Genomic DNA, 27932 nt, shown 5'->3' on the forward strand with positions numbered 1-27932 from the left:
CCGTAAATCAATCAGAAGTTTACAGAGTTGATAATCTCCCACCACAGGCACACCAGATCTACCACAAAATGTATTTCATACCCACATTTTCTTTCTGATCTCCCCAAAAAGGATTGCTTGTTTAGGTACTTCAAAATTTCTAATGTGTCCATGTGTTCAACATATTTCTGATGTTAACAACAAACAAGGCCCCAGTAAATGAGGTTGCCAGTTCCTGATTTGGGGGACACATTTTTTAGCATTATTTCAATTAAATCCCACCAGCACATTCAATCACTAACCAGATGTTCTGACAAACTGTACAGGCAACACCTTACACTGTGTCTTTGAGGCTAAAAGACACAAACCACTGCTCTCCAAAGCCAGCTGATCATAACTACTTGAGAAGGGAAAAATCCCTTCTGTATGAAAACACCCTCGTCTTACACAGGATTTTACAGACCATGATTACAACAGGATATAAATACCTTGCAACAGTGTTTTAGTTGCTCTCATAACATCAAGATATAGAGTAAGAAAAGAAGCAGGAATGCATTTGCAAATTCAGAATAAGATCTAAAAAAATCCCTACTTCCTAGGACCATAGAAGTACATAACTCCTAAACTCTAAACTTAACTCTAGAAAGTAGAGCAAGGAATTAGAAGCAGATTCCCACTCTGTACTGAGCTAAGAACCATATTCTGTTTCATTGAATTGAAACTGTAAGGAGAGTTCATTCCACAAGAATACAAGACACCTCCCTGGCTGGTCTGGAAGTCAAAATGAGGTTCCTGCTTCACTTGAATACTTTATTAAGCCACTGCTAAGCTGAAACATTCTTAGGAAAACTGCATAGAGTGCACATGTGTATCAAGATATGAATATGACTATCATGAATTTTTTTTTCTAATGTTGGATAATAAAACTTACAATAAAGACGAAAACTTTGCATTCATAATTACTGTGTCAATGCATTCATGTAAAACAGAACTCCAGCTTTGTGATTAACAAATCAATTCAAGCATCACAGATGATAATTGGTAGACACAGCAAGTTTCAGACACACTAAAAGTACTTATTGTCAAGATGCTGCTGCTTAGAGAATACAACCTCACAAAACCTATTTGTGAAGTCTATGTTTTGAATAATACATTATTTGGTTGTAGAGAGAACAGTTCTCAAAACCTAACCTTTTAAACAGAAGTAAGTACAGCACTTAACAAGCAGTTCAAAGACTAGAACTGCCTGTATTCACAGAGCAACAGATAACGTGTACTAATGACTGAGTCTCACAAGCCTATCTCCTAGGAGAAAAATCCACATTTTACAATGGTTTAGGACTTTGTTGCTTATGCAGATGCTTTATCATTATTGGACTTTCCATATAAAAATTCTGTCATTCATCTCCTCAAACTCCAGCGTCAAACAAAAGCAGCTGTTCAAAGTTCAGATCTCTTCAAGAAACAGATCTGAAACTTGCAGGGGTAAACTCAGTATTTGGATATTTCCCAGGAAGCCTTTCCTCCAGCAGTACTCCAGACAGCATTCTTCTTTTACCAAATCAACAGTAAATATGACAACATAAGCTCTCCAAGAGCTATGAATGTTGCATGTCAAATTAGACAAGTGTCTTGTCCAACCACTGTCCTATAAGAATCTACCCTTCATTCCACTACAGATTTTCCCCTCAAATCTCAACTCCACAACTCTCTGACCATTTCTTTGGGAGCAACACATGGTTCTCTGTCCCAGGTAGCTGTCAATTTGCTCCACAGAAAAATGAGGGGCCAATATTTTAAAAACTGCTCAGCTGAAATGTATTTTTTAATCCTAGATTCATAGGAGCATGTGCAGCAGTTAAATAGAAATAATTTTTTAGATATTAGAGAAATGTACTATATTTGAGGATGAAAATATATGTCCTTACTGAATGTGTCTTCTTCAAGATACTCCTGAACTTAGAAACAGATCATCATGTAATACTAGAAAAATATTAGAATTACTACATGTTGTGATCCACAAAAAAATACAAAACCCCACACAGTAAAGAACTAAAATCAAATCACTTGCTGTTTGTCAGGCATAACCTGCCAAGCTATTAGCTCTCATTTTGAAGGCTTGAATTTGCTCAATGGCTGACCTGCACATTGCGGAGCCTTAGCATGAGAAATGGCTTTCAGGCTCAGCTGCCTTCCAAGTGCCATCCATCATCAGGAAAAAGAGATTATTCCCTTTACAGTACAGCTACTTTGCCAAATTCTTCTGGCTCTGTGCCATCAGTCACACCCACGGCACCCTGGGGAAAAGCAAACCCTAGCTCTGTATCACTCTGCTCTTGCTGAACTGCAGAATGAAAAGCAATTAGCATTTGATGCCATTTATGAGGAAACTGAGGCGGAAAGACAGCTCTATCGTTCACCAGCCTCCCGCTCCCTGCACCAGCCAGCAGTTCACAGGGGGCACACAAAGACAGGCTGGGAATTTAAACCAGGATGGGAGCAGAGCTGGGAATATCCCATGGCTTGCATAACAGAACCATAGGCAAACCCACACACAGCAGGGAGCCCTTTGGAAGCCCTTCTAAAAATATATGTACACACATTTGTCACTGATGCAAAACACCATAAGGGTTATTACTTGCTGAAACAGAAGATGGTCCAGGTTTTTTTGCTTTCCAGTAAGGCTTCCTCCCCACACTTTGTTTATACTCAAGGATTATAAACAAAATTCCCTTTCAAATCAAAACATCTGCTCTTTCATTCACAGTATAATGAATACATTGCAGAACAGATTTCTCTGCAACAGTAAAACAAACCCAAAATGCCTCCAAAGGTGGCCTTTGCCTTGTCCTAAAGGCTCTGCAAAAGGGCGTGTCACGTTAAGCCTTCGCCCACGTTGTCCTGTGATCACAATTCACTGCAGAGTACAAAACCACCAACACAGCAGGATTTTGCACCACAGAAACAGGCATTAAAACACAGGTGCATCCCAATGGTTCTAATTCCTTCCTCTCCAAAAAAAGGAAAAAGGTCAGGATTACCAGCCCATTGTTCAAATCCAGACCAGAAAATTGGACTTTTGGTGTAGCCTTTGCCTTTTCTAACCGGACAATGAAGCTAAGGAGGAAGATTACAGTCACCACTTCTCTGTTCAGAGTCTGTGTACAAAACAGTGCAGTCACCTTCTGAGGAAAGGCACAGCCAACTGGGCTCCATTCTTCTCCCCTTCCCTTTAAATTCCAACTTAATTCTTGTAGCCACCAGCATGCAAAGGGTTTCACAGTAAGTTAGGGATGACTAGATCTCTTTGGGTCCCTTTGCAGTTTCACTGCAATCTGAGTAACACACACCATTAACCTGCTTAGTGAAAACCCAGCAAGAGAAATTTGAAAATATTATCCATAAACTGAACAATTTTTCAAAATGGTCTATCACTGGAAATACAAGTCTGAACTTGTGTTCCTCCTTTTAAAAATATATGCCCAAACCACATTCCACAGACATATCAAACTTAAAATGCTATTACTCTTTACTGCCACATTTAAACCTACTGTGCCAGCAGAAAACAGAGAAGTCATACGCTCAAAGGATTCTTGAGACCTTCACACAATACGCTTTGAAACCTAAAGCTGCCACTAAAAATACAATGTCCTATACTTCACAGTCAAATAGCAAAAAGAAACTAAAGCAGCATTGTGGGTTTGGGTTTCTTGAGGGAGGAAGGGATGACAATCCCTCCTAATACCCAAAGCAAGGTGTTTTCAGCACCAAATTTCTAATCTGAAAGGCAGTGGGCAAGAAGTCAGCTGGTATACATCCTAGCATGGCCCTGCTCACTGCTAAATGAGAGGGAACACCCCATGCTCCACCAGCCCTACACCAGCTGCAGCAAGAGCCACTGCCAAGGCTGGGCTTGCACATGCTGGAGCAGCTCAAGGCACTGAAGAACTCCCATGCAGCTGCTCTGAGAGAACTTTTCCCCAAGGAGCAGGTGCAAACAGCACCAAAAAGCTGCAGCCAGAGCAAACAGGCAGCATTGGATTGGCCCTTTCTCACAAGAGTCCCCAGATACGACCCCAAACCTTCACCTTGTCTATACCGAAGGCTACTTTGTGATCAATACTGTCCTCTTTTCCACTGCACAAAGGATGGTAGCACCAGACCACTACACCCTGGATTCCTTCATTCCCATCCTTTCTTAAAATGAATAGTTCAGCAGCTCCCACACAAAGTGAACCTCTCCTTGCCCAGTGCCTTCCTGACACATGTGTGGCTCCACCAGCAGTGGTCTTGTGTGTTTCCTCCTTTAACCATGGTGAAAGATTGATCAGAACAACACTAAGTGCTTTCCCCTCCCCACAACAGGTGGAGGTCATGTGCATCTTGTGAATCTTGACTCAAATCAGAGTGGGGAAAATGACTCAATCTCTTCCTTAATCCCAAACTGCTTCCCTGGTAGCTGTGCTGCAGTTATTGGCAATTCCTAGGTAGTAAAGAGGAAGCAAACAAGCTCAGGGGAAGCAAAAGGCTGGAAATCTCAAATGTAATAAAGGAGGGGATGTTGTCCTATCTGCCTAGTTGTTGCTAAGTAGGAACCAAAGTTCAATCCAGCTAGTTTTGACATTTTTTTCCTGCCAAAAAGAGCTATTTACAGAAAACTAGTTGTCTTTGAATTGATGAAAAATTGCAAGAAGAAAGTTATGTTAAATTAACAAGTTATAGGACAGAGACTGCATTAACATTTTTGACAAAAACCCCTATAACTCAAACTCTTCCCCAAACTGAGCAGACTCTATGTTAATTTAATTCCTTCCAAATAATTAAATTCCACTTTAAGTGGGGCTAATCTATGCTGTTTCAGCCTAATTACTATCTTGCTTCCAAGAGTTGGTGGCTTTTTTTCCCCAAAAGAGATTAAAATGGAATTTATTCTTTAACATTTTGAGTCTCCAGTTGTCTGTCAGGTCTACTCAATGAAGCCTTGTAGCACAGTAATGTGGACACAGCAGAAAATTCAAGGCTAAGTCAGTCTTGCTCATCCTGCATTTATTCTGCATTTTGTGTGTTATGCTAATTGAGGCTGTTAGCTAATGACTTCAGTGCCCTGTTAGTAATTTGTGGTTTTCCTTTATTAAAATTAAACTAAATTAGCTCCAAATCAGAAGGAAGGACATACATACGGTGACAGTGAAAGGAACATTTAGGTTCTAAACACAGGTTTATAAACACTCATCCTCCCTGTGTCAAGGAATACTGCCTAATCCAGAGTTTTGTACAATTAAAAAATTATCAGGAGCCAGCATTCCTTAAGCTAATCAGAGGTTTACCACCTTGTCCTTAAAGATGTTTTAGTACACCTGGACGTCCCAAAGGATGAATATAACTCATGCAAAACTACATCTGTTACAGAGAAGGCTTCTCTTATGGTAAAAACATCTTACCATAAGATGCGTGGAGTGAAAACTTCCTTCCTTTTTCATTCCATACAGCCTCCACTGTTTTTCCCCTCACCTTAGATAAATGCAAGCACCACTTTCTAAAAGGAAAAATATAAAATCACCAAGCTTGCCTTTTTATAAACTTAAGAAACAGATTTTTTTCCTTTCCAATTTCAACATAATAAGCATCCAGTATTACTGTGTAAATTAATAGAAAAGACAGAAGGGAAGTGGGGAAGACAGCAAAGTCTTGCATTAATCCCAGAGGTGGGGCTAAAGATGCCAAGACAGAGCTCCAGATTAATGCCACTTATACAATATTAGCCTACCCCTATGGAACCATAAGATCACATCAGCACACCAGGCTTTGTTCAAGAAATAAATAAATAAACCAACAATTCACAAGGCAGTTTTTCATTACACATTTGGCATGCTAGTAAGAGTAATCAGGGAATATAGATACAAACAACAGCTTTCTATTCATTCCCTCCCTTCTGTCCCAATAAACAAGACACTGGAAGAGTGCTCACTGTAACTACACGTATCTAACAGTTTTCACAATGCAAGTACTAAAATTTGAGGCTTTATTCTTAGGCAGAAAGGCAAAAGCCAGAAAAAAAGGCAAGCAAGTGAAGCTCATACAGACTCTTACACAAAGAGTGACTGTCCCATGTGACAAGCACCAGCAGAAAGGGCCCATTTATATTTCTCTGTCTCTAATAATCACAGCTGAAATGTATCTTTAGGAGCCTGATCTGAAGTTCAGAAGACTTTCAGTATACTGCTGATTCTGCAGAACTCGTATTTCTGCGTTCCTTCTCACATCTCCCAATTTATGCCACAGACCAACTTAATCTGATGCATGGGAACACCAGGCTGAGGGCTGAAGACACACCAAATGCTGCCTTGAAAAACCACCTCTTTACACACAAGATTTATCTATGTTATAAACAAGTCCAAAAAAAAGGAAAAAAAGACCACTAAACCCCCAAATAAATCCAAAACGACTTGCAAAATCCCAGCAGCCTGTTTATATAAGACTTGCATTAAGTTAAGAGGCCAAACCTCAGAGTTTGTGGCATAATATCAGACCATTTAGCTATTTCTGATTTATTTCTCAGAAATATTTTAATCAAGAAACTTCAGCGTCAGCTATGATGCTTTACACGTGCCAGAACATCATCACTTGTTGCACAGTGTAACTCCCTACTCAGACTCTGAGAGCACAGCCCATGCTGTTTAATACTGCTTATGACAGTATGTGAGTACATCATCCTCTCACCCCACATTCCTTTATCACATGCCTTGGGTCAAAAATGCAATTATATTCTTCTAACATAAACTATACACATTAAAATTCTGCATCCTCCTGGGAGAAAATAATTTAAAAGTTTGTAAGGAAGTCAGGCAATAAAAATATCACAGTTTTACGGTAACTTTTGCTAAGACTTCATCAGGAACAAATCCGTAGCTAGCTACTCGTGTATCTTCAGCACATAAACTTGTTTGACAAGTTCTAGAAGGGATTTCCCCTTCCCAACTCCCCAGAACAGAGCATGTAATTTAAACCAGTAACCCAAATCCTACAGCAAATCTTAAACAGAGAGTCCTACTAATTTCAAAATCCATCTGACCAGGCCAGTGATACTGGCTCCTTATACCAGAACGCAAAGACTTGAATGGAAATGAAACCAACGGAGCAAATTCAACAGAAGGTGACAAGTGTAACTTTTTAAGCACTACACTTCCCTAAGAAAGTGACCCAGTAAAAAAGCAGATTTCTGTTCTCTCTCAAAGCAGTGATGACAACCTCACTCTGAACAAACACCTAAAGCACTGACAAATACATCTGCACATTCTGTGATCTAACCGAGTCGAGCACTGAAATGGAAGTAAAGCAACAGATAAAATAATCAGCCTGTGAAAGTGAGATAAATAATGGCCAAGAAAAGGCACATCGAGGAACCATGAATTAGTAATAAAAATTGACATAGGTCTGAAGATATGTGCTGGTTAGAAAGATCTTAACCACACTGGTCTAAATAAAGATTAGCTTTCACTATTCCACAATTACTATGGTTTCATGTGCCTTGCAGTGACAACAGAAGTTTTCAGATAGCAAAGGACTAGAGGTGAACTAAAGGTGTTCATATGTTTTCCCCTGTGTAAAAACAGCACACTAAAACCTCCTGTAATATTTCTGATCCCACAACAAATACAAATTAACTCTATTTACATCAGATCACCAATATAAGGGATTAGCTGCTCGTGTTAGTAAGCACATTTATATGATGAAATGTAGATACCCAGTAAACCAAAAGAGGTTATTACTGAACTTGATCTAGTGGTTCCCTCCTCTCCATGTGTCTTGCATCTCACCTCGAAGGTATCGGTCAAAAACTTCAGAAACCACAATCATTGGATCAAACTCTTTGTAACTCATAAAATGACTTAAATATTCAATCCATACTTGTATACATTGCTAATATGTCGGACATCAGATTTATCTGGCCTAATACTTTGTCAGACATGAACCAAGAGATGATTTGGGGTACAGATGAAACCTTTTTAACACCCAGAGGAAAAATTTGCCAGTGCCAAGGACTAATTAACTCCCAAGGGTTGAGCAAATGTAAGAATTTTGGGGAGATGTGTTCTCTCGGACACAAATCCACTACAACTGTCCCAAGAATTTCCAAGGCTCCTATGAGATCTTATTACAAATCACTTAAGTGCCTTCTTTGGGCACTTTTCCCATGTCTAGTACAGAGGCTTTGCGCATGTTTAGTGTCTGCACAAAGTGATGAATAATCCCCTTAAATGCACTAAATCATTTTCCCCAAATATTACAGATTAAAATACGAGTTTTCATAAGCAGAGGCATTTCCTCTGAAGTTATCAAATGTGGAGAAATAAAACAGAAAAGACAAATTCCAGTGGCCTGAAGAGGTGCAGGTTAAAAAAAAAACCCTATCAACATCCACAGACAAATTAAAAGCTTTCCAATGCAAAAAGTGCCGTGTTCACCACAGCACTGTGGGCACAGAAAAGCTCAGCAGTCCTTGCCCTACAGGCTTATGCACCTGGGATAAGGTCCACAGGTCATTTTTCACACTTGTCACAGGAATTTGTACTCTGCCACCTGAACTCAACACCCAAGAGAGGCCCTTGATCTTTTTCACAACTAGGAAAATCAGTATTTCTGGGATCCAGCCAGTGAAGTCATGCAAAGACATAATAGTGACAGTTAATTACTTGCTAATCATGCTTTGGTTTCAGGATGAATGCCACCAGAAACACTTCATTTATTCTTTTCATTGATATTAGACATTCATTGTTGCAATTACAAAAATTTAATAGAAACAATCCCAGAAGACTGTCTCTAACTGACAAATACTTGAAAAAAAGCTCAGTTTTGTGTCTGCAGCTTGACGAGATCATTCCACAAACCCCATGCTGTTCAGAGCTGACACGTAACGGAGAAAGAAGTACAGAGTTTGAGAGAAGCCATATGGCAAAAGTTAAATATTTTGGTGTCAAAATATCCATCATAGCTTAATTCAAACTTATCCCGTTCTTCACACTTTTGAGACATTAGGTCCAGAGACTGGTTATAACTGTACAATTTTCCCCCCAGTTCTTATGGACAAGGGTTAATGAATTATTTTTCTTCGACAAGAGTGTGATGTTTCAAAGTTGCCTTTCACCACAGAGCTCTCTGTAGTTTCAGAACAAACAGACTGCATATTTCCTTTATACATGTACTTAGGCAATCAGAAAACATTCCAAATTATCTCAGACTGAATAAGACAAATTTTATGTAAGCATCAGCATAATTTTATTTCCAGGTTCACTTATGCTTAAAGAGTTCTAAAACTTGAATATGCTCAATATAAAATGTTAAACATTTACATCCCAGCTGACAATGACCTTGTGTTAAATTATTAAGGAACAACAGAATAGCTGATGTTTCCAGGAGCACGGGTTAGCACTGGCTATGCTACCAAACACATGTAAAGGGATCATTACTGGGCCAGAACTAATGATCACTGCCATACAATGTGCCTCCACAACACTGCCAGTCATCAATATCTATTAGCAGGAAGCTGTAACATAAACATTTATAAAGCAGACACAATACACCAGCTAAACCACTAATGCATGTAATTGCTAACAAAGAGCCATATGCTGAAAATTCATCTCTCTTTACATTTAACTTTTACAGCCTAGGCAAATCAGACAACTGTCTAGCCCACAGTCTTCCAGAATTGCTTACTGAATAGAAAACTCTAATCAGCTGCCAGTTCAATTGTTTTTACAACATTCTGTATAAAAAAAATGAGGTCTATTGCCCTGACTTGTGAAAGAGCTCCAATAAATGCCCATTATAAGAACAATTAGGGGATCAAATCTGACATCACAGGTTTCTTTATAAGATATTAGCTCAATGACTTTTTTATAAGCTAATTAGTCATGGACACCGAACAAGAAACAGATGATCCAAAAACAATGATTCTGCAAAAGTGTGTGTTGTCAAACCCCATAAGGGCAACAACCCTAGTTTTCCAATAGGAATTATATCTGTGACTGTCAACTCCTTCAACTATATTATAACCTAAATTATGAACAGGAACACATGAAGTATTCCAAGAATGATCAGCTTCTGCAAAGTTCTTACAAATCCTGGATTTACCAATATTCCCTTTGGCAGAAGCTACGCTGTTAATCAAATATAAGAAAAATCTGCAGGGATTACACAACAGGAAGACAGAAGAAATTCCCCCATAAGACAGTGAACTTGCCTCTTCCTAAAGGAGCAGAGGACATAGCAGGAAGTGAGTGCTTCAGTTGAAAATTCCTGTCACAAAAAGGCAACCCTGGCCATCAGTACAGTCCAGGAGAAGAAAAGGACTTTGAGTTTCTGAAAACTCTGAAGTCCTCTGTTGTAAAATGGCAAAATGTTGTCTACACGTTCCTAATTGGGATTCCTTTATGTGTAGCAATAATGACAGTACATGATTGTGCAATGACACTTTTTCTGTAGGCTATTGCCTTGTTTAATACACAAAACAAGTGCAAACCACCAAATGAGCATCTTGTCTGATGGCCCTTTGCAAAGTCTGATGCTTTATTTACCACAAACTCCTTAAAGTGCAGCGTGAAGCCAGAGGACACTCACAAAAGACAGCTTTCTGGCAGCTCTCACCAGAGCACTTTATGGTCCACAAACTTGAACGTATTTCAAAAATAGTGTTGTGCTCATTTTACATTTAGTCAGTGTGGCTACTCAACAGAATTGGGGGTCTCAATCTGAAATGATCATCAAGCATTTTGCTGTCTCCTCCAGTGGGAGGCTTATACCCAGCTACACTCAAACTGATTTGCTGCAGGTGCAGTAAAACCTGGCAGAAACAACAGAAACAACCTGCCAAGGAAACATGTGCAAGCCCTCAGGTGTTATTTCCTAAAGAGCTATAAAATGTGGAGTATTTTATGATCAAAGCAGGCTGCCCTTGATTTCAGGTATGAGAGTCAGCACTTGCTCAAATCACAGCCAAGAGCTAGAGGCAGGTATTCCTAACATCAGCAAAAAGCTTCCTACAGCACCTTGACCGCTATCAAATAAGAAAAATGGGGTGGAGACGGGAATCCCATTCCCCAGAATGTTAAGCTCCATTTCAGGCTCCGGAGAGAGCAATAAGTTTACAAGGATGGGGCTAAGTTTCGAGGATGAAGTTCTGTCTTCCTATCACATGGAAGATAAACCCTTTGTGTTTATATATGGGAGAACACTGACTTACACACATACACAGACCTTGGAAAAAAAATGCCACCCCACAGAGAAGCCACATCAAATCCTTAGGCTACTCCTCACACAAGGGCAGTCCAAAGCAAACCAGGCAATGCAGACAGAAGTTTTATACCAAGCCACAGCTTTCCTCAGCCTAGCATACAGGCCTAACCCTTTTTCCTCACTAAAATTACAACCTAGCTAATATAAAAATTAACCTAAAGGCCTCTCTCAACATTCTTCTCCAAATAACATATGACTAAATTACTCCTGATATCTTATGGCACATCAAATATGTTATGACACAAGTGCTAGAAAATCTAATAAAACTCTAGCAATAGTATCTGTCAAGAAGCTACAAAAAGATTCTGACCATGCTCACGTACCAACAACTGATGTAGAGGCAGCCAGACATTGCACCAAGAAATACAGAAATATAAATGGAATAAGCAGAGAGGCAGCAATGTAGGGGCACAGCATAGAAACTGGATATTTTCGTGGGTTGCCTTTCAATACCCCATTTGGGACTGATGCCATGAAACCCAGATGACCTCTGAAACTTCACACTGTTTATGGCCATGTCTCAAATGCTCTCGCACTCCTGAATTGCCTTAAGAGTGTATTAAATCATGCCAACATGACTCTGGAGCTATAACACACAGCACTTCTGGAATGGAGCTGCTACTGGTTTGCTTAAACCAGAAGCTGATGTGTTTGGTTCTGTCTGCACTCTAGTGTGCAAGTTCATAACCTCAAGCATGGGACTGGACATTTTTTCTTCATTTGGAAGACTCTTCATAGATTCACAAAAGTTATCATTATTTTATTTATTTTCCCCCACTTCTTTAGTCCTATTAAGCCATTGGTATCAATGTGATACTGCTGCATTGAGTGTCAGGGTTCAACAAACAGAACTAAACATAAGCACATTAAAAAAAGCCTCACATGCACTATTGAAAAATCTTGCAGTGACTTACAGATACTAATTTCAGCAGAAGACTTCTGTATAGTGTAACTATATATTCTCCAGCAACCAATTCAAGAAATAATAAAAAACAAAATTACATTGGCTTTGCTGCTTCACAAATCAAAATCTTCATTAGACACACCCCACACACAGCCAGCCACCTTTACAAAACTACCAGCTACTCAGATTTATCTTAACGAAAGCAGCTCCCTAAACAAATCACAATCACCTCAAGAACTGTTAGGCTGTTTGTTATCGTGACTGGACCTAGTGACATACTTGCTAGGTAGCATGGAAAAATACTTCTGTTACACCTGGATTATGAAGAATAGGACTGCACGTTCTGGATTTATAAAAACCAAGTCTTCCTTTTGGGGACTGAATTCTCTTTACTGAAGCTTACAAATATGACAAGTAAAACAGACTACTTCTTATAACTAACAATTTTTTTTTTAAAGTAACCAGGGTCTAGGTGATCAAGTGTTCATACAGTATCAAGTAGAAATATTGAAATGTAAGTAAGAATAGACATCTTACATATAGGTTTTGACAGTAATACACAATTCAGCTAGGAACACTGGTAAGTTATCTAGAGCCCAAACACAAATTGTGCATTCACGTAGGATATAATATGCAAAGAGGCTTAAGAATATTTTCTGTTTTCAAACAATAAATACAAATTCAAGCTGTGTCAACAATATGACTAATGGACTAAACAGATGTAGGTGCACAAAGCTTAAAGGCAAAACCTTTACTTCTCTGCCACAAATGTCCCAGTCTGCATCACCAAAACATCTAATTTGTTCACTTGTGCAGTTTGAGCCAGGGGCTGTCTTTAAATACTTGTTTCACCACAAGGAATTCTTCCATCATATTCTTTACATTTTCAGTCCAGAGCTCTGTACAATCCCATATATCCTCCTTTCACAGATATGACCACATTCAGTGTGCATTTTAGGACTGGAAAAGAAGCAGGTCACTGATGATACTATCATTTCAAAGTCTAGGACATCAGGATTAATGTATTCCATTCACTCATAGTGCATATAAAACAAACCAAACAAACCACAAAACAGCCCAGCAGCCAAAAACCTCCCCCCCAACTATGATTATTGCTATGACAGAAGTGACACCACAAAGCATTTTTTTTTCAATTGAATGGTTGTTTCCTCCTTCTACTTGAAAAATGAAGAAAAACATACTTTAAGCATATAACCTAATAGTTACCATAAATCTACAAAAAGACTTGCTGAAGCTTGAGATATCATCACATCTTAGAGTCCTACTTGGTCTTCAGATCAGTGTTGTATTTCAGCTAAAATTATACATAGCATTTTCTTCAGGACATTTGTATTTCTCATCACAGAAAAGAACAATAATAGGAAAAGCCTCATTTGTAAAACATATTAAGTATCAAATTAACCACAAGTGGCTAAAAATGTCCCATCCATGACATCACCGTAATGCAGCAGATGAAAGGAAAACAGTTTTGAACAGGACTCATCTTTTCATCCAGAGGAGAACACCAGATCATATTTAAACCCAGGATGTTTTGGTACATCTTTATCACTTATTGTCTACGTCAGATCATAAATGGAAACCTGAGTATGTGGAGAATCACCAAGTAGTCAGAGGAAAAGAGTATTTATGAAACACAGTAGACATGGAAATTGCATCCTCAGTGTTTGAGTCAGACCTATTCCTTGTTTTCTCCTGAGCAATCACAGATGGGGATCAGGCACAAGGAACAAATGTGGAGATATTCCTTCAGACTTCCAATTCTTGCTTTCATCAATTATCACTAACCTCTGAAAATGAACTGGGAGATGCAGATGGACACACACAGTTTCAATGCAAGAAGGAAAACACTAAAGTGACATTGAGCTGTAGAAATCAGCAAATGAGATTGTAAGAAGCAATGACCAAGTCCTGCATTTTGCCAGGTGAAAAAATGTGGCAGAGAAATAGAGGTAAAAAGGGAATAGTGGACAATATAAAAAGGGAAAAAATTTGCAGCTGAAACAGGAAACTGAAAAAGCACATGAAAGCAAAATTTAGTGTTTTAAAATTTTCTCCAATTAAAATGAATGATAAAAAAAACCCAAAAAAACCCTGCAAACATGGACAAAATTAACATCAAACAAAAAGCAACATAATTACTGTACAGAAAAGGTACCAATCAAACAAGCACAGCTGATGAAGCAACCCAGTGAACTACAAGATCCGAAAATTCTTTCATGTAATAACAGTAACCTTCAAAGCCCCTAGATGGACACTACTACATAGTTGCTTGCAAGGGGAGAACAGACAGAGGCAGCACACAAGATTTTCTCCTTTAATTTTTGGTTCATTTGAGAGCTCACCAAAGCATGCCGAGCCATAAAAACCCCCAAAAATAAATACAAAAAAAAACCTGGCAAGTCTGAATCTTGTGCAGATAGAGGAAGAGGTCATTTAGAGCATTGCTGAACCAAGAATATTGAAAATGACATCTGAACACAACCAAACTATGCAGCTTTAAAGCTATCCAGACTTCCAGAGGAATATTTGTAAGAGTAAAAATTGACTGCAGATCCTGGGAGCATATGGAATGCATAGAGGCCACCTACAGCAAACTGAGAATTCTATAGAAAGAGCGGTAAGCTATTTGATTGATAGCCCACTCCCAAAAAAACTGGAACACTGAAGAAGGCAAAACAAGGAAATTTCTATCTGCTGTACAATATTAGTTGTGACATGCCAATTCTGCTGAAGCACAACTGAATAAAAGACTATGTCTACTGAAACAGCAGACTGAAGAGGGCTAAAACAAAAGTTTCAAGGAAACAGAATGTGATCAAATGTGATAAAAATAGGAGATAAATAATAGAGATGACTGAACCCCATGAGTATGATAAAGAATTCACATTAAAATTCACGATGTTGTGCACCTATAAGGCCACTCCAAAACAAAGTGCTGGAAAGGTTGCATCCATTATGACAGGGCTTAATGGAAAAATTTCCATGACCAAGAAAAAAAAAATCTTTCCATCAGAGGTTTTATTGCAGGTAACCATCACCAAAAATACAGGAACACTGATGTCAATCTCTCTTTTCTAACAATTCAACAGATTTTGTGAAATGCATGAAAATTTTATTGGAGGACTCCAGCAAGTTGCAAAATCACTGCCAGGCAGAGAGGCAAAAGGAAAAATGGGACTACTCTGCTGCAGCCCAATTCCATAAGAGACTAGCTGGAAAAAAACAGTTTAAATGGTCTGCCTGCTTTTAAAAGATCAGTCCCTTGAGCACCTGAATCCTTCTCTGTTCAAGCACCAGCAGCACCATTAACTGTACAAAGATCTGCCAAAAGGCAATTAAGTTCTGGCATGTGGTTCCATACTATGATAAACCTCATAGAAGTGGAGATTCAAAGGCAAAATTCTATCTTTAGCAATAGCATCTTTTAAATGGGGGTGAGCAGGGGACAACTGGACAAGACAGAGCCACCACATTGTTTTCTGCAACTTCTTTTTCTTTTCTGTTATTAATTAATAGATAGCTGAGCTCTGGTGGATTCAAAAGTCAATATATTCCTCACTTTTAAAGGGAGGTGGTTTTTTTGTTCATTTTGTTTTCTTCTGATAGAGCTCAGCAGGAAAACAAAACAAACCTTCCTAATACACACACATAGGAACCTGAATTAATGACAAAGTTAAATAAACTGGATATAGTAACAAAAGGCTTTCTGGTTTTCTGCACTACAGCACTGTTCATCCTCACTTACTAAAGTGGGGTGCCTTAAAGAGCATAAAAGTACAACAGTGAAGGCCAGATAGAGACTTTGTTCATGTGGATAAATCTGTTCTGGTCGGGTCAGCCATGAACTACACTGCAAGCACTGAGGAAACCTGCGTACGATGAACCAATGCCTGGTTTTTATAGCTACTTGGAAAAGAAACCATATTGCATCTGACTCTGTTGCTCCACAGTCAGACTGAGCATGTATAAACGGACTTATTCCTCCCACTTCCCAGTTCTTGGTCATACTTGATCCAGCTCCCAATGCCATACCAAAAATACCTATGCCAGTACCCAGGGAAAGGTGCATTAGGCAGGAAAAGGGTGGCAACATATAGAGAAATGCTCCAACCACTTCATTTCTCTCTAGATGGGCATCGTTTCTCTCTAAATGACTTCAAAAACTACAGGGTGAACACCCTGACTCCCTGAGAAATCAGACACAAGCAGGGTTCCTACATCCGTACAAAACAGAACTAATAACCATTTAATTGCAGTCATTCACAATGCAATTTTTCACATTTCAGCCCTCGCACTACCCAGTACTTTGCCATGTATACCTACAAGTTTTCCTAATATCCACATGCCAGGGCAGGCTCAAATAAATGACACATTTCCAAATAAGTGACAAGATAGGAGTGATCAGAAAACACTCTCCCCACCCTTCACCCTTCCACACTGTCAGAGGCTCAGAGTAGAGTTAATAAGTTGCTTTCTCCAGACATGCTACAAATGTATTTGAGCCGCAACATCTTTTGAAAAATCTTACCTTGTAAAATGTTCCCAGGTATATTGTGAAATACAAACTTCAAGATATGTCAAGATTCCACCAAGTTTGTCATTAAGAAGAAATACACTTGATTCTACCTTAGACAAACACTGCCTGGGACTTATATTTGTATCACGTTTTCCAAAAAGCAGCTGAAATAATATATAACTGAATAGTGCTGTCTGGGGGGAAAAGAAGTATTTAGACCATAAACAAACAAGATCAAATTACCCAGAAGTACACATGCCTTGCAGCAAAAAAAAAGAAGCACCACAGCAAATAACAAACATAAATATTCTTCAAAAGCATCTGGCAAAATTCACCATAGTGAATTCAAAATATTCAGGCAATTATTTCCAGCCAACCACTTCTTTCAGAATTGAGATCCTTAGCATTTTATTATGTTCTTTACTGTCAAGGCATATTTCTTCAATACTTTGACTTTTTTTTTCCTCCTGCCATTTGGCTAAGCAACTAAATAACTTATTCAGTAAAGTAACTTCCAGACGACCTAGCAAATGTAATTGATTTGGATTAAATAGCAACAGATTATTTCAGTGGTTAAGTAGTCATGGGTATGCGAGCAACACATCTCGAATATATTCCACTAATCCTACTAAGTATGCTTTTACTTACCTTTCACTAAACATCTATTTTATGGTCCATTTCTTCATACCTTATAATCACGGCTCAGTTACAGTGTCAAAAAACTTGAAATCCCAAACTGAAAAGCACATAGAGTCACAACACAGACAATTTTCTGAGTAAGAAGTACCTAAGGGACTGCTGTGGAATCATTAGTGTTTATAACTATAAGCATATTTACTGCTTTCCATCTTTTACATGACAGATTTGTTACAATTGAAAGCTTTCCCTTCAGGCCCTTTTGAAGAAGCACATATATCCCACAGATATGCCATAACCCATAAACTCATCTCAGAGCTGAAAGGATTTAAACTCATCTAAACCAAAAGTCTTTTCCATTCCTCACCTTTTGCTTGCTCAGATTTTGTTTATTTTTCTGACTCATTAGTAAAAGATTTCCTAGATCCTAATCAAGCCTAACAATGCTTCAGAGGAAACACAACTCCAAAATGGGAAGGGGGAGAAAGTCTTATTTAGGAATATTTCATAAGCCATTAAAATATAAAAACTCAGGATATCCTCCAGGAACAGAAAGAAAATGCTACATAATAAAGTACAATATCCTTAAGTCATCAAAACATGACTTGGCTCTGAATTCTGGATGTCAAGATCTTAGATGATGACTGTTCATTCTTATATTGCACTTCTGTTTGAAGTATCCCAGATTCTTCCAGAAGTGGAGCTTGAAATGAATTTAAGATTCAAGCCAAAAGTACCACAGATGAGGAAAACCTGAAACATATCAGCAGATCAGAGGCCAGCAAAGATACCTGGATACACAAAGTATATGAAACACACAGAGTCTCCCCAAAAAGTCTCTGCTGTCAAGAGAGCCTCCAGAGGACGCAGCTTTCTACTCCATTTTAAATGATCACCTTGGTCAACACCAGACTACACTTGACGCACTTCATCCAAAGCCTCATCTATGAGCACTTGAAAATTATTCACTTTACCCACACAATATCACCTCTCATTTGTATTAGTTCTACATCATTTTCTTGTCTGGCTTCAAACAAAATACTCAAACAAATGATGTTGCGTCTATTTTTATAGTGACTACATTTCTTTCTATCTTTGGAGATTTAAAAGTAAAGACTATGTCATTGCTTTATTTATGAAATTTGAGAATTTAAAAGAAAAAACAGACTAATATGAGAATAAAATTCAGGTAAAGATATTTTGTAAATGCATTCTAGTTCAATGAAATTACACTTGCTCTTAAGATATCCTTTATCCTATTAGGTTTGACCTTGGGAAAAACAAAACTTGAAGACTGCAAACTGTTCAGTAAAGCATGTCAGTCTTTTCTGAACCTGAGGCTAGATTTAGAATTCATGGTGCAAATTGTACATTTTGAAGACAGAGAAGATTGAAGGCTATCAGATACACTGGGAACAAGGTAAGTATGTGTATTATTGTGTACATGCTATTCTTGCCATCTAATAATAAATGCCCACATAGAATAGTCTTATTTCTCAATTATCTATTTTAATTAGATAGCTGCATGAAGCATAGTGCCATGACATCATATTATTGCTAACTAGTCACACCCTCTCCTTCTCCTCCTCAGAAAACCCAACACAGAAGGGAAAATCTAAGCAGAGTGACAATTTTACATCTACTGCTATGGATAACTACCAGCATTTCCACTTCTGTGCAAGACTGGAGAATAAACACAATACAGAACACAGGGCATTAAAGCAGTTCCTCAAAAGTACAGCACACTTTCCTCACCTACTGTGGCACAGAAATCCTCCTTCCTTGCAGCAGCACCGTCACTTGTGCAGTTAAATCATTTTTGCATTGCCAATCAGTACCAAAGCCACGCAAACACCCACTTGTTTCTAAGAGTGCTGTCAACTGCACTTCAGTTTCCTGACAGATCACTGCAACACCCATGCAGGCTCTGCTTGCTCTGAGCTTTACACACTGGCAGATTTGCAGTGTCCGTAGCCACCAGCTGTCTCATGCCATCCCAGTCAAAACCAGTAAAAAAAGAGCCACATAGCTGTACTGACAGCTGGGGGTATTACCAATGCAAGCACATCATTCAGTGCTGCATGGCTGAAATGCTAGCTGATGATTTGGATTCAGGAATTACTCTTCGTATCAGAGAAAATTACTAATACAAAACCAGACTAGCAGCTTAATAGCTACATTCAATATCCTCAGCCATAAAACACAGGGATTGGAACCGAGACCTCTGGGACATGTACTTAATTCTGAAAGAGAAAACAATAAATAGCTCATATGCTCTTCTAGGTTATCACATTTGCTGTTAATGACAGTGCTGGCGACAAACATATGGGATTGCCAGTCAGTACAGCCAGGTTAAAGCACAGCTTGCAGATTCTGCTGTCTTTAAGGGCAGAAGAAAAAGTCCCTGAGAGAACTGAGGCTAGGAACTAAAGTTCCCAAATGCCCTCTCCCAGACCAACTGGTTTCTCAGGTACAATTTCAAACCAGAGGGGACTAACCCAGAAATAGAGCTCCCATCACAGAATGGGATGGGAGGGAAAATGGATAATCATTTTTACATGCTGGAATGCTTCTAGGTGAGTTATTTTGGTCTCCAAAGAAACCTAATATGCTTTTAAAAGAATAAAAAGTAGAATTAGCATTGGAGAGCTCCACTGAAGTATAAGGACTGCAAGCAATTCAACAAGAATTTTAACCGCTAGCATACTAACAGTTTAAGTGGCCGTGTAAGAAAATGTTACTTTACTTGTCCCTTTCCCAGGCACGTGCATTGGGCCCAGCCCCTCTCTTCTCTTACCACCCTGCACAAAAACATGCGCAAAGACAAAACCAACCCACCACCAAGAAACACCAACTACAAACCCTGATTACAAGAATGAATAATTACACAAGACGTTTCATCCAGTCAGGTAAAACCTGGAAATTCTCTCTTTCAAGAATATTAGCATTACACACACTGACGTAGCTATTCAGCAGTGTTGACATACTGCATTTCACACCATAAAACACAGCAAAAGCAAACAATTAAGTGCAATTACTATACAGCACAAAAAGATTAGGGAATCAGTAACAGCTCCAGCTGCACAATTTATTGGAAAAGTATTTCTTCCATCCTAAGCCCATTTGCACAACATGATAAATTGAATATTAATGCAACATATAACTTACAAAATTAGTAATGCAATTTTTAGGCTGCTTGAATCAAGAAAAAGACTGTCTTAATCTCAGACATTAAAGACCTTTGTGTTTACAAATCCACAGCAGGCTCTGTTTTAGAGCTTACACACGTGAAACAGATTATGGGGCACCATGGCGGGGGTTAATGTCTCAAACTTTCTGCTGCCTACATCATCAGTCCCCTGCTGCTATTTTCTGTCCCAAGTAAAGATGCAGCATCATATACCATATTCACTTCACTGCTCACTTTTTGCTTTAACAAGTCTTCACACATTAATCTTAACTACAGTTAGTCTAAAACAGGTACAACTCGGGCATACCACACCCTGCAACATGAAGCCACCATTTAGCTTCAATCCCAAGTGTCCACTGCTTTGGAAACGATGGTTCTGCCACTTTATCAATTGGTAAGCACACAAAAGAGAAACGCTTTCAGCTAGAATTTTCAGCTGTAGGGCAATCCTCACAAGAGACTTTTTCTTGAAGATCCAAGTCCTAAAATTTTGAGCTTGCATTAAATAAAACAATCTGTTTTCAATAAAAAATGAAGTTCAGATCTACATACCTGTGGAAAGAAAAAGCTTTAAAGAAGGAAAACAATACTAAATGTTCACAAAGACAGAGCCTATAGTATTTTAAATCCCATTATTTTTATGATTTTTTTTTTTAGGGAACCTGACTCATGATCTTTGAATGCATTCAGCTGCCAACACAGTGTGTACGAAGAAAGCATTAGAGACAGCACATATCTGCACAGCAAGGCACTTGGAAAGATGGCCTGGACAAACGTTAAAAAAATACATTTGAGGACAAAAAACTTTTTTAAACAACTCCTAATGTAACTGGCATGCAAAGATGGTTGCTGCTCCAAACAACATTTTGAGATGTGACTGCAGGAAAAATAATCTGTTTTACTGGGAACACAGTCCTTTATCTAGGCTCATTACCTCACTTCAGTGATATGTTCCAGAAGATTTCACAACAGATTAAGAAAAAAATGCTGCTGTTTCAAGAGATACCTTCTTTAAAAGATGCATAAACACACACACACACAAACAATAAAATAAAAGCTCTCAATCTGACAAAAGAGAAAATACATTCATTAATATCAGGAGTACCTTTGTGCATCAGAAAACCAATAATTACACTGGGCAGCAGATATAAATTACCAGCACTACCACAAGAGAGACTTGCCAAAGCTGAGCCAGCCCAGTCTGCAGCCGGGAAGAAACCAGCTCTCCCCAGGGTCCCCCTGCCACAATGAAAGTTGCAGGGAGAATGGGTAACCACCTCCCTTTCACCTTTCCCTACAGCAGCAGCAACCTCATCCCAGCCTTTTGCTCAGTGGAAAACAATTTTGATTTCACATAGACTGCTGAGAACTCTGCAAAAACCTTTAAGGGCAACACGGATATAGAGTAGATAACTTAAAAACTTTAAGCACAATGTTTAACTTCTTAATGTCCTATTCTGCCTAGAAGGACCTGAAGATCTGACATCTGCATGTAAAAGAGCAAAAATGGAAACAGAATAGAATATTAAATGTCACAACAGGTACTAGTCAGGATTCTGCTTTGCACACCGTGGTACTGCCGCATTTTGCCTTTGGTCAGAATTTTTCCCATTAAAAGCAGGGGGATGGAGAGAGCAGAGGAAGAATTTAAAAAAAAAAAAAAAAAAAAAAAAATCACATTAAAGATCTTGAAATGTTCCAGAGAACTCAACAGTCCTCAAAAAACTATTCCATTCTATCTAAAAAGAATGAGTAGGAATTTGCATGGAGTTCTACAGCTTTCATATTATTTTGGGAATTATGAGAAGATTGAAGCACCCTGGAGATTAAGCTCCTCTATCCATATCTATTCCCAAGTACTGGAGTACTCACATACCCCTCTCCACAAAGCAATAAAGCAAGCTAGAAACAGCCATCACACACTTTTGAATGCCAAAAGATTTGCCTTAGAAGTCCCATATTTTTCAACATAAAAGTGTTATTTACTTGCATTGCTCAGAATATCTTTACAGCACAGGAATAACAAGAATATCTAAACAATTTCCACAGATTATGGTTCTAATTTCTGGTGACCAAAAAGAAAAAACCCACCTTAATTCTATCAACTGAGCCAGCAGCAGTCTTCAATCAGCACATTGTTACGTTAAACTTGTGGACACCACTGCAAGGGGAGGGTGTTGATCAGGTATCATTGACAGAATACACAGAAAAATATTTGGCTGCACAGAGGTTGCTGACGCTCTATAACTTCAAGTGACACAGTAAATGGAGAAAACCCAGCTCAGTTCTCAGAATAAAACCAGAATATGCAAGCTTAGTTACTACTTGGTTACTATAGTAGTAACCAAGTGATTATATACTAATAAGATGACTGTGTCAGACTCTGGAATTAAAACAACAGGATTTCTTAATGGCTGCCCTTCAAAACAGAAAAGAATATTGCAGAAGTTAAAGAAACCCAGTGCCTTAATCTAAGGGGCTTTCCAGTACTTTTTACCAAGTTCTCAAGCAGCCTGTGTGAAACCGTAGGTGTTACAGCCTGAGTTCTGCTTCCGGCTTCAGTGAAAACTACTTAGATGGCTGTCAGAAACCCAGGTGTTGTCTGTTCTACAAATATGTTTATTTCCTTCAGCTACAAAGTTCTACATTCTCTCTGTCTTTGCCTGATATGTAATTACACATCAGAAACCTAAGTCACTTCAGCCTGACAAAACAATATTTCAATTTGGAGGACCCTCTTAGCTTGGTGATAAGAACATCTGCTTAAACTGGCAGAGGAGAGGAGGAATGAAAGTGGAAATTCTTTTGTGGGAATTCATGATGTGTTTTCAGCTGGATGAATTCTCTATTGGAATCCTGGATATAATCCGTGGTAACATCGCTTTGGACTCTTGATGTTCAGTTTAGTGTAACAAACACACTTTGAAACCATACAGCAAGGGGGGCATTTCAGAGGACTGTCCACTCCTTACATGGGGTGGAGATGCAGCCTAGGTTAAAAAATGCATTTTAAGTGTATTAAAATGCTTAAGAAAAAACATTTTTAAGACTTAAGAGCTACTACTGACCATTCTCAGAGGCCTTCCAGTGCCCCTGGGCAAATAGAGTGGCACAGACAAGGTCCACAGCTGAAGGTCCACAGCTGCATATCTGAGACTGAAAGGGTGGGCAGCAATGCCACTCCTGCATTCAGGTCTGTGCCCTGAGGACAGACCACAAAATGAAGATAACTGAGTAAACCGACCTCCTCCTTCCCCCCAGCCCTAACCAACACAGGCCATGACTGCAAGCCCAGATTAAGGCTACTCATTCAATGGCAATAGTTTGCCATCCCACAACAGAAAATCCACAAAACAGCTTGATGAAGCATTTAAGTCACAGGGTATGCTCAGGGGAGCACTGGCAGTGAGGTAGCAAAACTAGCTGCACGAACAAAGCCAACCTTCTGATCTCAGGTATTCAGGAGATACTAGGAAGGAAATTACTTCCAAAGATATTGACACATATATCTGCATGAATCATTACATACTGAAGGTAAGAGAACCAAAGAGAATATTGTTAGGTAGCTGTGCAGAGGCACTGTGTGTTCTAACAGGGGCAGTATTGTTTGTTCTTTTCTGGAATACAACCTGATTCTCTAAAGGAGCTTATCCCTTCAAAAAATCAGATTACAGTAAGGCAAAAAAGGCGATGGGGAAAATGTTTATTTGTGTCCAATTATCATATTCTTATGCAACAACTCTATTAAGTCATGAACTAATGATTTTTTGCCTCATCTCAAGAGCTGATTACTTGGAACACAGACTCATCTTCTACCATGCATTCCACCATTGATAACAACTGAAAATTCTAAGGGACCTGCAATTTTTTTGAACAGAACCTGGTGGACTTTTCAGCTCTCGGTGCTCTACTTGTTCTCTTGAAAAAAATGACAGAATTAGAATCCCGACACAAGCCATACTAGGCATGACCACAATGTAGTGATAAGGTAGTTTCTCTCATTCTCTTTCAAGCTGTGTGAGTTCCCCAGTTCAAGCTAAAGTTCTCCTTTAATTAATTCAGCTGGTAGTTCTAATTATTTTCTTATGACATGTTCAAGCAATGCACTCTTGAGGGATTATCTCAAGAGAAAAACTAATTCTATAATCATAATACAAATTCCAGTTTATTGTATTTGACCTCTCAACTGTTTCAGGTAAGTCTCCTGATTATGACTTTTAGAGCATCCAGTAACATTTACAAACATCACACATTACAAACAATGTTTACAAACTGCTACTGAACCACGAAATGTAACCTTGTCTACAGGCAATAGACAAGGTTATTTAGCAAATTATAATAAGCTTGTAAAGGAAATTCTGAAATGGCACACATCAGGTGAGTGTTTTGCAGAACAGCAGATGCACGATCTTTGAATTCTAGAAAAACCCTCAAAAAGTTTACAAAGTTACTTCCAAAGACTTAGAAGGCAGTACAAACCAGCAGTTTGTGTAATAGCCGCTGTTGTTTTCCACTCCTGTTAACTACATCTTCCTCCTTTCCGGTCCTCCAGTAGCAGGTTTTTCTCATGAGATGTAAAATGCTTTATGCAGAACATTGTATCATAGTTCACTGTTGCAATAATTTTAATTTCTGTACTCATCACTCACAAGGCACACCCAATCACGTCACCCTAATTTCTCAGGCAACCAGGGTTGTACTTGTTTCTGCTTATTTCCAGTCTCCTTTTGCTGATATTCCTGCCACTGTAGCTCTGCTGAAAGTATAAACCAGAGTTCTCCCTTGCACCCTTCAACACTGTGCCATAATGCCAGGCTTTCAATTCCTAAATCACTCTTCATTCAAGCCATTCACGTAAACATATGCCTTTAATGAGATTTATAATCACTAACACATTCATACACTTAAAATGTGTCCCAGGAAACTGTGTGGCTAACAATCATGAAACTATTTCCACCCTGTTTTGTTTCTTTCTCTAAGCTCATGAGGATAATCTCCAAATATTTGAAGTTGTACCTGACATACTACTGCTTGACAAATCAACCAAGTAAATCTACAACTGTGAGGCAAAACTTACTGATCATTCTGAAACTGCCATAAAAATAGAAGGTTGACCTTCAAAAAGATATTCTTTTCCTTTCTAGTGAATTGTTTTGTCTTGTTTTGACTGACACCCTAAGTGGCTCTGAAGTACTGTTTATGCCTACAACAACTGAAAGGTACAACTCAAGTTACATGTTAGTCTAACATACAGGGGAAGAAAATCACTGAAAATAATTTCTAAAAGGAGAAGTATTCATATAATATGTCAATATAGATGCTTATTTATATTTATACTGAATAAACCAAATATATTGCTAAAACATTTTATGTGACTCTCTGAACATTCAAAGCACCTTCACAATCACCTTCACATATGTCTTGCTTTCCAGTTTATTGGGGGGGTTTTAACAACTTTTTAGTTACAATAACTTTTTCTTTCCATAAGGATGACTTTTTAAGAACTTGCAACTGCGATGGAACTGTAGGAACTGAGAAGTTAAAAAGTTGCATGCTATTTAAATTAGAAATCTAATGAGTGTCTTAAGTTCAAAAAAGACCCCAGAAATCTATTTCTTCTGAAGGGGGACAATTCCTTTGCATAAAGAATACAATTAACCTTTACGGGCCTTTGATTGACTCTCGGTGCCCCCTAATAAATGAGAAAGGCGGTTAAATTAAATGAGCAACATACTTTTACATGTTCCTCTAATTATCATACAACTTTTAGACCGTCTCAAACTGAGAATTTCTCCCTGAATCTCCCTCCCCGACTAGAAGGCAGACCTGCAGTCCTTGCTCAGATTTCTCTCTATTCGCATGATGATCCAGCAAACTCCTCCAGCACTCCACCCTCCCGACACACGCGGAGTTAAAATTAACTTGGTCGTTTGGGTTTGGTTACGAGCCGAAGATCCTCCCTTGTACAACAACTGAGACCTCAGCAGCCCCAGCGGCGAGCTCGGCTGCCGCCCAGCACCGCCGGGCTGCCACGGCGGAGCCTCACGAGGAAAACAAAACCTCATCTCGGATAAAGGCTTTACTGTATTTACTACAGGCAAAAAACCCAACCCCGAATGAAAGGCATCTCATTATTCGCAGCTACTTGAAATTCAAACAGCCCTGCCCGGGTGTCCGAGACCCCCGGGTCCGTGCGGGTGCCGGGCTGGGGAGCAGCCGCTGCCGGCGGCCCGCGGTGCGGGGAGCGCGGACCCCGCGGGAGCGGCACCGGCACGCAGGTGAGGCGGGACCCGCGGCACCGACGGACCGCCCGGCGCCGGCCCCGCTCCGCTCGCCCCGCGAACTAACCACGGTACCCGCACTGAGCTCCGCCCGTCCCTGCCAAGTTCCCCGCCGACGGCAGAGCGGGGCGGCAGAGCCCGGGGCAGCGCTGCCGCCGCGGCGATCAACAGGCGCTCACACCCCCATCCCTCCCTCCGTCCCTCGGTCGCCGCCGGCCGCCCCTCGGCACCGCGGGGCAGGGGCTGCCGGGGGCACGGGGCTCCGCGGTGCCACCGGGCGCGGAGCGCCGCGTACCTGCCGGGGATGGAGCAGCCCGTCCCGCCGCCGCTCCACGCCGCTCCCGGCGCCCGCTCCGGCCACAGCCGCCCCGAAAGTTTCCTGACGTCAGCGCGGGCGGGCGGGTGCGGACCCCGCCTGCTGCCGGGCTTGCCGCCGCCGGGCCGGGCCGCCGCCGCTGCTCCCGGGCTCCCCCTGCCTCCCGCCGCCGCGCCCGCCAGCCCCGCCGAGGGCTGGGGAACACAACAACAGGGAGCGGGAGAAAAGAAGGCGTGAAGAGTAGGCAGCAGTTGAGAAAGTGAAGAACGCAGCTAATAAATCTACATTTCTCAAGGAAGCATCTCCTAAGGAAAAGATAATAGACACACTTGCACAGGTCTTGGTTAAAGCTGCAATGGATTTGGTAGGGAACAGATGCTCAACATCATTCTGACTTTGGAGAACGTCTGTAGCATGCAATCCCCATTAAAATGCGCTTTAGAAACACCAGAACAGTGTAAACCAATATATTTTTATGACAGTCATGGTATGTGCAAGTTAGGGACAAAGCATTTCCTGTAGAAAGGCAAGGAATTAATGTCTGCCGTATTTCTTTTATTCCTGGTGGCCTTCTGCCATGATACTGCCAATAAGAAGGCATGTAGTGTCTGCGGAAAGGCAGGAAATTAATCTATTATTCCTCTCCCTGATTAATTTTTCTTAACAGCACATGAAAGATGTCTTTCATTTTACATTAATCAGTAGACAAACCTCAAGAATGGTCATTTAGAGAGCAGAACAAAACACTTCACTGAAATCAAAGCAAAGGTGTTTTGTCTGCAGCAGGTGTATTCTTG

General features: G+C 39.8%; 1 protein-coding gene across 9 annotated transcripts in view; it reads right to left on the reverse strand.

Moving 5' to 3' along the window:
* Positions 1-27181, reverse strand: part of GULP1 (GULP PTB domain containing engulfment adaptor 1) — a 150026-nt gene extending 122845 nt beyond the window's left edge. For 2 of the 9 annotated variants that reach the window (XM_042041720.1, XM_042041721.1), the window contains exon 1: positions 27115-27180. The gene's annotated coding sequence lies outside the window, so the exon portion shown is untranslated. Of the gene's footprint in view, positions 1-27114 lie in introns of all 9 variants that reach the window. The other 7 variants (XM_042041719.1, XM_042041718.1, XM_042041716.1 and 4 more) reach the window with 5 other exon arrangements.
* Positions 27182-27932: the final 751 nt, after the last annotated feature.

The sequence above is a fragment of the Corvus kubaryi genome, unplaced genomic scaffold (assembly GCF_017639235.1).
Source record: "Corvus kubaryi isolate FWS band 111438036 unplaced genomic scaffold, C.kubaryi_AGA036_p1.0 37396, whole genome shotgun sequence".
Lineage (NCBI taxonomy): Eukaryota > Metazoa > Chordata > Aves > Passeriformes > Corvidae > Corvus > Corvus kubaryi.